The sequence below is a fragment of the Taudactylus pleione genome, unplaced genomic scaffold, assembly GCF_031769625.1.
Source record: "Taudactylus pleione unplaced genomic scaffold, aTauple2 ptg000016l, whole genome shotgun sequence".
Lineage (NCBI taxonomy): Eukaryota > Metazoa > Chordata > Amphibia > Anura > Myobatrachidae > Taudactylus > Taudactylus pleione.
In genome coordinates this window covers 25635627-25651397 of record NW_028284418.1, presented here as the reverse complement: position 1 = coordinate 25651397, position 15771 = coordinate 25635627, and the positions used below count along the sequence as shown (strand labels likewise).

The following is a 15771-nucleotide window of genomic DNA, read 5'->3' as shown; positions in this document are numbered from 1 at the left end:
AATGGTGAGGGTTTTGATACCAGTCACCTCCACAGCCAAATAATTCTGGTGAGTATCGCTGTCACTGCCGCTCCATATAGAGCCACTGCCAGAGGCTACTGTGTCTTACTGGTGTCCGCGGCCGGAGGGAGAGACTTAATATAGAGCGGTCAACTTGCTCCCTCCACTGTTCAGCTGAGCTCCGCCGACAATTGGTTAACACTGGATCCCGATCACTGCCAAAAAGAGGGTAATGTCCATAAGTAAACAAGGTCCTTGGAAACAGCACCATGACGCAATTCTTCATCTGATTATAGTGACTGTTTCCTCAGAGAGTAGGGTAGATTCTGTCATGGTTTGCTTTGCCTCACTGGTGTTGGTGACACCCAGTGTGCTGTACTCACCTTGTCACCTCTCATAAGGTCCTTCGGATGCATGACATTTTGGAGGTATGACCGCGAGTCACACCCCTGTTCTCAATATGCTGGGGGCTTGCGCAGCGCTCTGGGAGCCACTGGGCAGCCCCCTGCCTCTCTCCCGGCACAGTGGATGATGGACAAATGCACGCATCATCCATCACTGCTACCTGGTGCTCAGTGACACCAAAATAACAGAACAGCTCTGCTATTTTGGTGCCACCCACTCACATGGTGACTCACTATGCGACCTGCTCTCCCCTAGTGATGTGGCTGCTTTCCCTGCTCCAGTCTGGACTAAAAATCTGGAATCACTGTCACACAGACTTTATTTCTAGTGTAAGAATAATAAGGTAAATGGCCCAATTCATTTAACTTTCTTATAAGGTAATTGGCAAAGGGCAGTATAAGAGAGAAATGTGTTTGAATGTAAAGGTTACAGTGCCTTCAGCTTAGTCATATCTATCCACTTTTCTTTTACTTCCCCATAGCATGAAGTTATTGGTCCAGGTTGGGTACTGTCATCTTTGCTTTTATTATTATTATTACCAGTTCTTTATATAGCGCACACATATTCCGCAGTGCTTTTACAGAGGAGTATGTGGCCATTCACATCAGCCCCTGCCCTAGTGGAGCTTACAATCTATATTTCCTACCACATGTACATGCACATACTTGCACGCTAGGGTTAATTTTTGTTGGAAGCCAATTAGCCTACTAGTATATTTTTGGAGTGTGGGAGGAAACCGGAGTACCCAGAGGAAACCCACACAAGCACAGGGAGAATATACAAACTCCACACAGTTAGGGCCGTAGTGGGAATCAAACACGACCTCAGCTACTGTGAGGCAGTAATGCTAACCATTACACCGTCTTTGCTACCCATGCCCATTTTTAAGGACCTGGAGCCTGGAGCATATACATGGAATTATTTATGCCTTACAACTTAAAAAGAGGGTAGGAAAACCGAACATAGGTAGGCAGTAGTTTACCTGTACCATTTCCATATCCGTGTCAATGATCTGAAAGTTACTGTGATATTAAAGGACTGATAAAGGAAGTTGATTTGTTTTAGGTGTCAAATAATTGTTTATTAGAGTACTCCCCTCTACCAACTATTGCTTTTATGCTCTATAGTAATATGCTTTTAATTAGTGTGTATTGTGATCTCAGGGAAAAGAGTCTTCCAAGACCTAGAGAGCAATTAGTAGAAAAAAATTGTCTTTACTATGTGGAAATTCTGCGACAAGGCAAACAGCAAAGAAATACCTTAAAGTTTACCTGGCCGCAATATTTCTCGTTCATAAACATGGGACAACTGTGTAAAGGGGCCCATACATCTAGCCGCTAATCACGGTAATTCCCCGTTCTGCTGACACTCGGATCGGGGAATTGTGAATATTCAACATTATGAAAATCTTGATTCCCCAATCCCGACCCGAAAATGGTAAAAATCTGGGATTTTTTAAATGTTATTTTTCCCCAATCCACCAACAGATCATGGTTCACTGATGGCCGCTGATCCACGGATCGATCACAGATTGGCAGAACAGCGGATCATGGCCTTAGATGTATGGGCCCCTTAAGTCTGCTTGGCATCATACACAGAGAATGTGCAAAGCTATTTACATCCAGTAACCTAGTAAACATGGATTTGTACAGTCTACTGCAAAGCCTTTTAGCAATCAATTATGCCAGTCTGCTTTTATAATGGTTGCATCTGCTTTACAGTAACCACACATATGCTTCAAACCAACAGCTACAGTTGCTATTCTGCTACGTTATGTACCCAATCTCCCCAGACTTCTTAGGTTGTTAGGAAGTGTATTCTGCTGTGTACACACTGGAGCGACGGGCATTTATTTCCAACATTGGAACGAATGCTTGTGAACAGTGATTGTGCGTCCAAACTGACCGACTTTAATGAATGACGGAACGATCACCATACGTAATATATTAACAATTCACTGGCTGCTAGCGATATCTACGTCGCTAGTGACCATGGGAACACGCAACCATGCGTACACATTGAGCGATGTAGGCGATATGTCGTTAGAAAACTTCATATCGGCCCGACATTGCTCCAGTGTGTACATACTGTGATAGGATCACTGGTAAAGTGGTCTGTGGCAGGTACATTTGTCCCAGATTCCTGTCTTTTGTGTTTTAAACCCCCAGGAGAAAGTCTGCAGTGTAGCAGGCTTGAGTTTCGGCTTTTTGAAAAGCCGGTTTGGGACCTGGGGGTTGTGGGTGAGAGGAGAGGGAGGGCTCCACCCACGGCCACTCCAGGTTTTGGTTCTCGCAGCCTGGTAACAGGCTTGTTAGTTTTCCACCTGAGAGTGGCCAATATAAGCCTAGTTTGTTTAGGGCTGATTGTCTCACCTGGGAGAGCAGGCAGGGAGTTTGCTCAGAGACACTTGGATACCTAACTGTGAGTGTTGTGCTGTGCTTTTGTTGCTGGCGAGGGCATTAGGCCCTGCCAGGTTCTGGTAGTGAGGGAACTACCTGTGAAGTTAGTGCCCCGACAGGGCTAGGATTTATATTTATGTTTTCTTTATGTTTCTGACATTGTACAATAAAGACTGGCGCCGACCAGCTTATACTTGCATCCAGACTGGTGTGCTGCTTCCCTGCTGCTGTGTGTGTGTAAGGAAGGAGTCCTCTACCCAGGAGAGGGACCCCCTAACCTAACTGTGTCACAATATGGTGGAGAATGCGGGCACCCACACACACTGAAGTTGCAGCAAGAGGAAAACTTTCCATTTAAAAATTAAAGGGACAGACACCCAATTTGTGAGTGTGGAAATAACACTGTGTCCTTGGAGTCCCATAGAGGAGGCGTCAGCCAATGCTCAGAGAGGCAAGGTTCAGCTTCCAACCTACGCCCCAGGACAAACTGGAGGAAATTGTGAAGGCCTTGCTCCAAGCTACAGCAGCTCAGCAGGAATCTACCAGGGCTCAGCAGGAAGCTACAGCAGCTCAGCAGGAATCTACCAGGGCTCAGCAGGAATCCACCAGGGTGCAACTGTTGACCTTGGAGACAGCCCAGAGGCAACAACAGGTCGCCATTGAGGAAACCCGCCAGGCCTTAGCGGAAAACAGCCAGCCCATAAGAGAGGTGGTACAGCACCTGGTCGCCCGGCCCCGAGATGTTACTGCTGGTCCTCCCACCACCACTCACTCCGTACGCGCCAGTCACTTCCTCCAAAAGATGACTTCGGGCGATGATGTGGAGGCCTATCTCGCCGCATTTGAAAGAACGGCCGAAAGGGAGAGTTGGCCCAAGGAGCAGTGGGCAAGTCTGGTGGCACCTTTTTTGTCTGGGGAGCCACAAAAAGCATATTTCGACTTATGCCTGGCTGATGCCAAGGACTATAAAAAACTAAAACAGGAGATCCTAACTCGCTTGGGAGTCACCACCTTTGTTCGTGCCCAATGGGTCCACCGCTGGGAGTTCCATATGGATAAGCCTCCACCTTCACAGATGCATGACCTCGTCCATCTGTCCTCAAAATGGCTACAGCCCGAGACGCTGACGGGACCACAGATCGTGGAAAGGGTCGTGATGGACCAGTACCTGCGATCATTACCTGTGACTCTGCGCAAGTGGGTGAGCCATGCAGACCCTAAGTCCGCGGACCAGTTGGTCGAGCTGGTGGAGAGGTACGTGGCGGCTGAGGAGCTGATGAGTATGCCCCACCGAGCCCCGATGGCGCACTGGCGAACTCCCAGAGACACTGGTAAGACTGTTCCAGGGGAGAAGGGTGCTGGGCGGTGGAATGTACCTAAGACTGAGGGTGTAGAACATGGAGACAGGCCTGCCAGGCCGGGAAGGTTCTTGCCCCGTAAACGACTAGACATTAATATGACTCAGTGTTTCCGATGTGGTGGCTTCGGCCATATTGCCGCTAATTGTGCACTTACAACTGAACCTATGCAATGTGATACTGCTCATGTCTACCGCAGGGGGTCTTTCTTTGCACAGATAGCCTGTACGGCTGACCGGCAGGCTGAGACTGATAAGCACATGTGTGTACTCACTGTAGATGGCAACCGAGTAGAGGCACTGTTAGACTCTGGTAGCTTGGTGACACTTATAAAAGCTGAGCTGGTGAACCCCTTGAGGCATACAGGGAAAACTGTTGGTGTGACCTGCATACATGGGGATACTCAATATTATGTTATGGCCGAGGTGAACATCGAGACACCATGTGGCTCTGCTATAGTTTCTGTGGGTTTGGTGCATGGTCTGGTGTACGATGCAATATTGGGGAGAGACTTTGCTCACTTCTGGAAGTTGTGGGAAAGCCGTTTTGTTCCAGAGGTGAACAACCCCAATCCATTTGAGAAGGTTGTCGATGTAGTGGAGGAGGGAGTTTCTTCTGAGTCAGAGTTATTCCCTTTTTCTACTATGGTTGGCGAACGAGAGAATGCGGAACGTGACAGTGGCCCGCCAACTGATGTGCCTCCCATTGAGGTGGGAAGTGTTGTTGGGCCAGGTGATCGTCTGCCTGAGTTAGAGGTCAGAAGAGAGGTCTTTGCCGTGGAGCAGTTGAAGGACCCTACTTTGGTAAAAGCCAGGGAGAATGTAAAAGTAGTTGATGGTAAACCCGTAGACCCTGATAGTACTTTGTCCTATCCCCACATGGCAATGTGTCAGGATTTGTTATATCAGGTGACTAAGAAGGGGGAAGATGTTGTGGAACAACTAATAGTTCCCAAAGCCTACAGAAGAACAGTGTTGGATCTGGCCCATGATCATATAATGGCAGGCCATCTAGGGGTAGAGAAAACCACTGAGCGAATAATGCAGAGGTTTTTCTGGCCCGGGCTTCATAAAGAGGTATCGGACTTTTGCGCATCCTGCCCTGAGTGTCATGCTCCCAGGCCACATTTTAAGGGTCCACTAGTTCCATTGCCTATCATAGAGGTGCCGTTTGAAAGAATAGTGATGGATTTGGTTGGACCCTTAATGAAGTCTGCCAGGGGACACCAGTATATTCTGGTCATAATGGATTACGCTACCAGGTACCCGGAAGCGATCCCGTTGCGCAATACGTCAACCAAGACCATTGCCAGAGAGCTAGTTCATGTCTTTAGCAGGCTGGGTATACCTGAGGAGATACTAACTGACCAGGGTACACCGTTTATGTCCAAAGTCATGAAAGAGTTATGCCGCCTGTTCAAAATCGAACAGTTAAGAACTTCGGTTTATCACCCCCAAACCGATGGGCTGGTCGAGAGGTTTAACAAGACGTTAAAACACATGCTTAGGAAAGTGGCCGACAAGGAAGGTAGGGATTGGGACTACTTATTGCCGTATTTACTGTTGGCCATAAGAGAAGTTCCCCAGTCCTCCACCGGGTTTTCACCCTTCGACTTGTTGTATGGGAGACACCCAAGGGGGTTACTAGACATTGCCAAAGAGACATGGGAGGGGCAGTCTAGTCCTTACAAAACGGTGATTGAGTATGTTTCCTAAATGCAGGAGAGAATTGCTGCGGTAGTGCCGATAGTGAGAGAGCACCTGGAACAGGCTCAACAGGCACAGCAGAGGGTATACAACCGCAATGCTCGGTTACGCAGCTTTGCTCCTGGGGACAGAGTGTTAGTATTGGTTCCCATTGTGGAAAATAAACTTTTGGCTAAATGGCAAGGGCCCTTTGAAATCTTAGAAAGAGTGGGGCAGGTCAATTACAAAGTTTACCAGCCGGGGAAAAGAAAGCCGGAACAGATATACCATATAAATCTGTTAAAGCCCTGGAAAGATAGAACGGTACTGTCGGCCGTCCAAGACCCTCCAGTAAGCCCAGGGCCCTTAGTTCCCGAAGTGACAGTGGCAAAAACCCTGTTGGCAATTCAACAACAAGAGGTCAAGGAGTTTCTGATTAGAAATAGGGTGCTGTTCTCTGACGTACCTGGGAAAACCTCGGTCATTAACATGACATCATCACTGACCCAGGGGTTAAAGTTAATCTAAAGCCCTATAGGTTACCAGAAGCACAAAGAGAATCGGTGTCGAAAGAAATTAAAAATATGCTAGAGTTAGGGGTTATTGAAGAATCACATAGTGAATGGTCAAGTCCCATTGTGTTGATTCCAAAGCCCGACGGGAGTGTGCGTTTCTGCAATGACTTCCGAAAGTTGAACAGTGTTTCAAAATTCGATGCCTACCCGATGCCAAGAGTGGATGAACTGATTGAGAGACTAGGGACGGCAAGGTATTTAACCACTCTTGACCTAACCAAAGGGTATTGGCAAGTACCGTTAACCGAGAGCGCCAAACAAAAGACAGCTTTTTCAGCACCAGAGGGCTTGTTTCAGTACAAGATGTTGCCCTTCGGGTTACATGGGGCACCTGCTACCTTCCAAAGAATGATGGACAGGATTCTAAGGCCCCGTAGACGGTATGCGGCTGCTTATCTGGATGACGTGGTCGTTCATAGTCCTGATTGGCAGTCTCACTTACCCAGGGTACAAGCAGTGTTGGACTCCATCTATAAGGCAGGTTTGACAGCCAACCCAAAAAAGTGTTGTCTAGGCATGGAGGAAGTAAAATATCTGGGATACACCATTGGCAGAGGCCTGATAAAGCCTCAGCTCAATAAAGTTGATGCCATACAAAACTGGCCACGGCCTCTGAATAAGAAGCAGGTGAGAGCCTTCTTGGGAATTACGGGGTACTACAGGAGGTTTATACCCAACTTTGCCACCATGGCAGTCCCACTGACTGACCTGACCAAAGGCAAACAAAAAGTCATGGTAGAATGGAGTCCTGAGGCAGAGAAAGCTTTTCAGGAGTTGAAAGTAGCGTTGTGTTCCCAACCAGTCCTGATGACTCCTAATTTTGAAAGGGAATTCATAGTACAAACCGATGCATCAGAAGTAGGTATAGGAGCGGTCCTGTCCCAGAACAAGGAGGGTGAGGAACACCCTATTTTCTATCTTAGCAGAAAGTTGAATGTACATGAGAGAAACTATGCCACAGTGGAGAAGGAGGCGTTGGCCATAAAGTGGGCGTTAGAGGCTCTCAGGTACTACTTGGTCGGAAGAAAGTTCAAATTGATCACTGACCATGCCCCTCTGAAGTGGATGTCTGAAAATAAGGACAGTAATGCGAGAATTACAAGATGGTTCTTGGCGTTACAAACTTTTACATTTTCAGTGGAACACAGGCCAGGAATCCAGCTGGCCAATGCTGACGCGTTGTCACGCGTTCATTGTTTGGGGGCTTCAGTTGTTCCGCCCCACAGGTCGAAACAAAGGGGGGGGATATGTGATAGGATCACTGGTAAAGTGGTCTGTGGCAGGTACATTTGTCCCAGATTCCTGTCTTTTGTGTTTTAAACCCCCAGGAGAAAGTCTGCAGTGTAGCAGGCTTGAGTTTCGGCTTTTTGAAAAGCCAGTTTGGGACCTGGGGGTTGTGGGTGAGAGGAGAGGGAGGGCTCCACCCACGGCCACTCCAGGTTTTGGTTCTCGCAGCCTGGTAACAGGCTTGTTAGTTTTCCACCTGAGAGTGGCCAATATAAGCCTAGTTTGTTTAGGGCTGATGGTCTCACCTGGGAGAGCAGGCAGGGAGTTTGCTCAGAGACACTTGGATACCTAACTGTGAGTGTTTGCTGTGCTTTTGTTGCTGGCGAGGGCATTAGACCCTGCCAGGTTCTGGTAGTGAGGGAACTACCTGTGAAGTTAGTGCCCCGACAAGGCTAGGATTTATATTTATGTTTTCTTTATGTTTCTGACATTGTACAATAAAGACTGGCGCCGACCAGCTTGTACTTGCATCCAGACTGGTGTGCTGCTTCCCTGCTGCTGTGTGTGTGTGTAAGGAAGGAGTCCTCTACCCAGGAGAGGGACCCCCTAACCTAACTGTGTCACAATACTAAATTGTACTCTCCAGGAGATCCAGAAGAGCTGTGCGGCCGTGGACAGAGAATTGCGCAATAGCAGTGCCGCCCTCAGCAGCAGAATGACGAATTTTGTGTAATCAGACAGCAGAAGGTTGTGGCCATGATGACATTAATTTACTGCGGACCACCCACTTCACTGGGGAAGTTGATGGCATAGGGTTGCCACCCATCCGGGGTTACTCCAGACAGTACGAAATAAAGTATATCTGTCCGGAATCCGGAATGTTAATAATCCCAGCCTGGCAGTGTCCAAAAATTTAATTATTTAATTTTTTTACACTGCACACTGTTGAGGTGACTGTCTACCTGCTAGCCTACATTCTGCTCACCATCTTGAAGAACCGCGGACTTCTCTGCTGAGCTCCTTTACCACAGATGCCCTCCACACTGCTTCCTCCGACCAGCAGTCCACCTCCTCACTGCTCCTCCCATCTGTAGCCCGCTTCCTTATTGCTCCCGCACTTGACAGGTTTTGGAGAAGGACCGGGTATTTTGCTCTATACAGGTCCTAATTCTTTTAAAGTAATGTGTATATCTGCACAACAATAAATGTATAAAATCATGGCTGGCAATGAAAAAAATTATTATTTAGTTGTTTATGGCAACTCAAATTACATTTTATTTTTAGTTAATTTAATCAATATATTTTATATCCATAGGACCAGTGAATGATTTATTACATAAGTATCTATCCCACTTTGGGAGTTCTGCAGCAAATTGTGTGCAATAGTATGGCTTCATAGCTAAAAAGGAGACAGGCTTAGGGGAATATTTCCTAACATGCGGGTTTTTAGAAGTAGAGTTGTTGCCCGTAGCAACCACTCAGATTCTAGCTATTATTTTCTAGAAGGTGCTAGATAAATGTTAAGTAGAATCTGATTGGTTGCTATGGGCAACATCTGTACTTCTAAAAACCATACTTCAGTAAATATAGCCCTTAGTGTGTGGCAATTAGTATGTCTTCCCCAGTAAAGCTTTGCAGAGAAATCCTATACAGGTGGGAGGGAGGCTGTCTATGGAAGGGTGAGGGTTTGGTAAAGCATTACTTCAAATTCCATTATTTTATGAGGGCATTTTAAAGATTAATCTCCATCTGGAAATGTGTTATCTTTTGCAACTTCTCAAGTGTCAGCAGCATGACTGACTCATGAGGAGGCCCTGAGTGATGGCATGTAAAGCGGCATGAGCGGCTCTATTTGTTCTACATAGGGGCATGTGGGAGCTCTGATGCCATATAAGAAGGGTTAAGTGAGTGTGCTAATGCCATATGAAGGGGCATGAGGGGGCTCTGATGCCATACAAAGGGGCATGAGGGAGCTCTGATGCCATACAAAGGGGAATGAGGGGGCTCTCTCTGTCATATATAGAGGCAGGAGTAGTTAAATGGCCTGAAATTTGACAATTAAAAAGAGTTGTAACCAGTGGCAGATTTTACCTGGGGGCTCAGTAAGCCATTTGCAGTTCACGACTGTATGGCTACACTGTGACTGGCAGTGGCTTCCCATTGGAAACACACCTGCCAGTCACGCACAGGACAGGCAGCCCCTGGGTCTGCCAGTCCGAGCTGCGATTAGCAAAGAGTGGCTTCCAGTTGAAGTCACTGCTCTGCCTTTCGGGCAACCCTACCCGGCTTCTAGGGACTGCAGCAGATGTAGTCCCTAGAAGCTGGTGTTATGCACATGCGCTTTGCCACAGCTGCTTTTGTGTATGCTTCGGTCCCGTCGCTTGCCAGATCCATTACGCAACTGGCAGGACTAGCAGCAGCACCAGCCCCCCTCATGCAATAGGGTAGGAGCAGCTGCTGGTTGTAACCCTACTGTGTTGTCCATGACTGCTGGTCATACCCCCTGCCCGGGAATCTGAAAAAAGCTGGTAACCCTACGGTGGCTTCCAGGAGGCTGCACTACTCTTGGGAGATCTGTGGACCTCCCTGTAATTCTGGAGTTCCCTGGACATTTTGGAAGGTAGGCAAGAATGCATTCTTACCATCTGTTACATTTGATTAATGTACAATATTGAGTAGCATGTCTGGGCTATACAAAGGAAGATAATAATAACCAGTGATTTTCTGCACTCAACTTCACCTTAGTCACATAAGTAATTTTCAATGCTTACAGCGACATAAAACATTGGCAAAAAAAATGCATGAGTTTGCTCCTGTGCTCCCCTTCGTACATTTCCCTGACAATGGTTTGTTGTCTACAGAAGATTATTGACAATATACATTCCGCTCTCTGCGCGTTTTAGACCAATAAAAGAATGCGTTATAGGCCTGTCTAGCAGGGAACTATTTAGAGGATTTCTACAGTGTATAGTTATATTATTCTTCAAAGTAATGCCACTCACAACTTAAAACCTGAGCTATCTGCTTTACAAGCAAGGGGGCCAGAGTGTATTTAACCTTCCTGACAGAAGAGAAGGGTTACACAAATACATTAATGTGATACAACATGAGTGCACCGTAATTTAGCAGTTATCACAGCTGCCTTCCAAAAATCTGTAGGGAAAAATAAGAGACAGCCAGGCACCTCCAGCCGCCATTGCAATCTTATCAAAAGAGATATAATAACACTAGTGCTACACAGTCCTACTGAGTAACACATAGTACATATAATCTCAGCCCAAACAGTGTACATTAAGAAAATCTAATCCCCAGCTCAGTTTAACCCTACATATTAATAGTTGTATAAAGGAAGTAATCTTTCTATCTAGAAGTGGTTTAATTACACTGACCCTCATGGGTTCCACCATGAGACACTTAAAACGTGAATCGTGACACAAATGGAGGAAGGGACTGTCCCTTGAGTACAAATAAAGGCTAATAAATTAAGTTTATCACCTTTATTTGAAAAATACTCCTTAAGTGGAATGATCAAATGTTGTCATGTTATGGCTACGTATACATCAACAATTTAAGCAAACACCACAATAGTAATGTACTTATCACTATGAGGAATACTCACAGGACACATGATGGACTATAGTAGAGCAGTTGCATTCAGGGTCTGTATATCATCCAGTCAGTATAGACAAAGCATTTTTCAAAATTACCAGTAGATTGCTATTATGGGCAGAACTCCTAATACTCAAAAATTTGGGACAGCTTCTAAAAAAGGTTGTTGCAACTTCCTTCTAAGATTGTATGGCCTTGTCAATATAAAGAGACTGCATGCTAAAGCTCTAGGCTATCTTCAGTCTGTTCCCACACCCAGAAAGAGAACAAAAAGGCGCTGAAACCTATGGACACAATCGGGGCCTAATTAGTAACACACTCTACCTGTTAACCTGCTAGCCCTACAAATATGGGAAAAACTGGATAATTCCCAAGAACAAAAACCAAGAAAGAAAAAGCGTGAGGGCGCTAGTCACTGGTAATATATTTAATACATAAACATAATACATCTAATCAACACCATAAAACGGGAGACTTCACACAATAGAATAAAATAAATAAATAAAAAATAACAAATAAGATAAAAATCTAGCTAATAGATCAACGCAATGATCAGTATGCACCACATAGAATAATTGTAATCTCAGACAGTATCCCCAGCAGTCGATCGTGCACGATTTTCAATGAAGGGAGTCGCTTCACTCCTACTTCCGGTCCCTTCTGTACATGTACAGAAGGGACCGGAAGTAGGAGTGAAGCGACTGCCTTCATTGAAAATCGTGCACGGTCGACTGCTGGGGATACTGTCTGAGATTACAATTATTCTATGTGGTGCATACTGATCATTGCGTTGATCTATTAGCTAGATTTTTATCTTATTTGTTATTTTTTATTTATTTATTTTATTTTATTTTGTTCCCACACCCCCTCACTTAAAGCACTCTTGCAATGCCACTTACACCAGAGAAGAACATACCTCTGAACCAGTCCAGACTGTAGGAATGATTGACCAGTCATAAGCCCAATTCTGTGTGGGTCTGTGGCTTAGGCTGGGTACACACTGAGCGATATATTGGCCATTCAATCAAATGCCCGATATATCGTGAGCACGTTGGCAGGTGTGTACTCCCAATATGTCTGTGAATGATGTAGTTCATAGACATATCGCATTGGCTGTGCAGCACAGCCGATGGCCGATATATCTGCAGCTGTAGGTTCATCAGTAAGGGACTTCAATATCAAGCTTTTCGTTCCCAGTAACACAGGAAATATCACAGAATTGGAACAAAGTATGGTTGTACTATTTATCATGCTACAAAAATGTTTTCGGAACTTGATTCTGATAGCTAATTCCATCTTCAGGTGGCGTTAGCAGGGCCGGATTGATGGCCACATGGGCCTGGAGCTGAAAATGACCAAAGGGCCTATTATGAGAAGCAGAGGAGGTGTGACCAGTGCTGTGTGGGTGTGGCCAGTGCCATGTGGGCATGTACCCCCTATACTCTCTGCTCCAATGTCTCCCTAAATAAGTAAAAGGAAAAAAATCCTTCATTTTGTGAGGTAAATAGAAATACAAATTTACTACTTATGATTTATGGCTGACCGTGTGGAGAGCAGATGGCCAGTCAACATCATGTTGTCATGACAATGGGCCTATTTTTATGTGGAGGCCTAGAGCTGTAGCTCCATCCGCCCCATTGTTAATCTGGCCCTGGGCGTTAGCACACTTTTGTCTATTGGAAGAGTGCAAAGAAGGATCCATTTAGATTCATTGACCTCTCAGAGCCCACAAGTACAATCAAAGGCTGCATGTGCATAAAAACTACCCGCAATGTAAACTATCACTGCTGTCATAAGCTGCAAAAGTGTTGCATGCATGATTCACTGAGACAGCTTATCAGAGCAGCTTTCCCGGCTTCTGGATAATGATAAACAGTCCTGAAATACTTTCCAAAATCACAGTGAATATCAGATATAAGGAACATTAGGTATTTCATCACAATTTTAATAAATAGGCCCCTAAGACTTGTTCCTCACTAGTGCACTGTAAAGCCGGCCATACACGGTGCGATATAGTAGCCGATCCGATGGATTGGCACGATATAGCTGCTATATCGTACCGTGTATGGGCATGATATGGGCATGATATCATCCTGTGCTCGCTTCTGTGTGTTTGTACATCGCATCCCCAGATCTTACAGAAAACTCTATCGATCAGGGGATGCGATGTACGACCCCTTGTTGCGCCATACGGGTGAGGAAAGGGGGTGCCGGCATATTGGGCGGTTGGCCACCACTTTGCTCCATGTGTGAGGACTGCCCGATATGTCGGGCATCGGATTGGCCGTCGTCATACATGGTGCATATCGCACAGTGTATGCCCCGCTTTAGGTATGTATATAAGATGGCCCTTGGGATTGTGTATGCTTTGTATGGGAATAGACTATGGGCGGGATGTACTAAACATCGCATCCGTGATGCGGTACATCCCGCCTCCCTACAGGTCCTGGAGATTATTCCGGGGCTTGATACACATGGAACTGCATTTTCGGGGGTTTTACAGTACTTTTCCCTTTAGTACATCCTGCCCCATATCTCCTGATAACATGCAGGCCTATTACATTGCATCATTCACCAATGTTTTCTTATTGCTTTACTAGGGTGTGGTATCCATGACATACTGTAACAAAAATTACACATTTTAAATACCACTATGGAGATGGGGAGGACGAATTCTCCTGATGACAGCCCTACTATTGTGGTCAGTTTTTATGTAAGAAGACACGTGTAATCAAAAATAGGTGTGTGTGTATGTATATGTGATTATATATATATATATATATATATATATGCACACACACATACATACACATATACTAAAGGAATTATTTTCTACTGTACAGGTTAATAATGACTAGAATTCCGCACTCACTTTTCTAAAATTTTCTTGGGCTCAGTTACTAATCTGTTATATAAAAAAAAAGGTCTGTTACGTGAATTCATTGAGCTCAGACCCAACCCACATGTAAGAAGACACATATGTAGCTGAGGGTTCGGTATTTTAGGTGACATTCACCATATCGATATTCATAATATCATGAAATTAACCATCGGCGACCGCCGTCAGGTTGCCATGTTCGGGGATGATTGATCTGCATACACTGAACGTCTGAACGTTCAGTGTATGCACTTCACCCCGCGGGAGAAGACGGCGTCGTAATCGTGCCGTCGTCCCCGCATCTAGTAGTGGATGGGCAGCATAAGCCTGTACACATACTTACCAATCGGTCGCTCCATATGCCTGGCCAGACACAGATCCGACCTGTACACACCCGCAGATGCACTATGCAATATGTCGTTCGTCGGCTGTACGAACTACAAATAGCATAGAGAGTACCCAGCATTATTCACTGACAGTTGACTAAATAAACTATTAATATTCCAGTAACAGAAAACACCCAAACTCTGAATTAATTTATACTGTACTATCTAAACTTTCCTTTAGATTGCAAGCTGTTCAGTCTAGATCATTTCTCTCCAAATGAGTATTCAAGATTAATAAACAATAGAAAAAAGTAAATGAATAAACGTTTCCACAATGCATCCAAATTTTTACATGATCCTAATTACGCGCAAAGCAACAGTCACCTATAAGACGGCAGCCAATGATGCCTGGAGATAGAACGTCTCGTCCACTGTAACAGCTTTCACACGTGGGCGAGAGATCTCCTCTCCCCCTTTGCTAGTAAACAGGACAGTGTTTGCCATCCAGGCAAGCTGAGCCTGTGAGCTACAATATTTGTAATTAGACGTTTTCACTTCTCTGCCTCCACTGGTATCCCCCAAGTCCTGGCCATTCTCTAGGGCTGGCGCCAGAATCTTAGTGCCTGCTCTGTGTATATGTCATTGAGACTAGGACAATATTTCAGTGTGGAGCCAAGCCACAGGGATCCACTCAATAAAACCCTCACTAAAAATACCAGTCCCCCAGCCCCCACACACACCTCTCCGGGTCCTCGGCACTCTCACTCATTGGCAGGCAGGCAAGCATGAAAAATGAGCTGAATTCACCAGCCCAGGTTTAACTTAAAGCAGTTAATTAACAGACCCTCACCCTCCCCTCCCTGCTCCACTTCAGCTGACAGGGGACTTAGCAGCTAAATCACTGTCTTGTTTGGTGCCTCCAATACCGTGGAATAATTTGATCTCGCTACAGTGTATAAAGGTCTGCATACATACAGACTGCAGTCAGTGACTGGGACAATGAGGTGCATTATATATATATATATATATATATACATTTTTTATATACACACACATACTATATAATATTTATATATATATATATATAGATAGACAGATATATATATATCTATATATATATATATATATATATATAAATATTATATAGTATGTGTGTGTATATAAAAAATTTATATATATATATATATATATATATATATATACACATACAGTATATACAATATTTACATATCATCCTCCTATGCCTTCAGTATATGTGGTACATGGTACACCTGCCTGGTGACTGTCGTTTCAGATGAGTGTCTGTATC

General features: G+C 45.1%; 1 long non-coding RNA gene across 1 annotated transcript in view; it reads right to left on the bottom strand.

Moving 5' to 3' along the window:
* Window positions 1-15253, bottom strand: part of LOC148541874 (uncharacterized) — a 39707-nt gene extending 24454 nt beyond the window's left edge. Inside the window, exon 1 of the long non-coding RNA XR_015878472.1 lies at window positions 15203-15253. This is a non-coding gene — a long non-coding RNA (uncharacterized LOC148541874). The remainder of the gene's footprint in view (window positions 1-15202) is intronic.
* Between the last annotated feature and the right edge of the window lie 518 nt (window positions 15254-15771).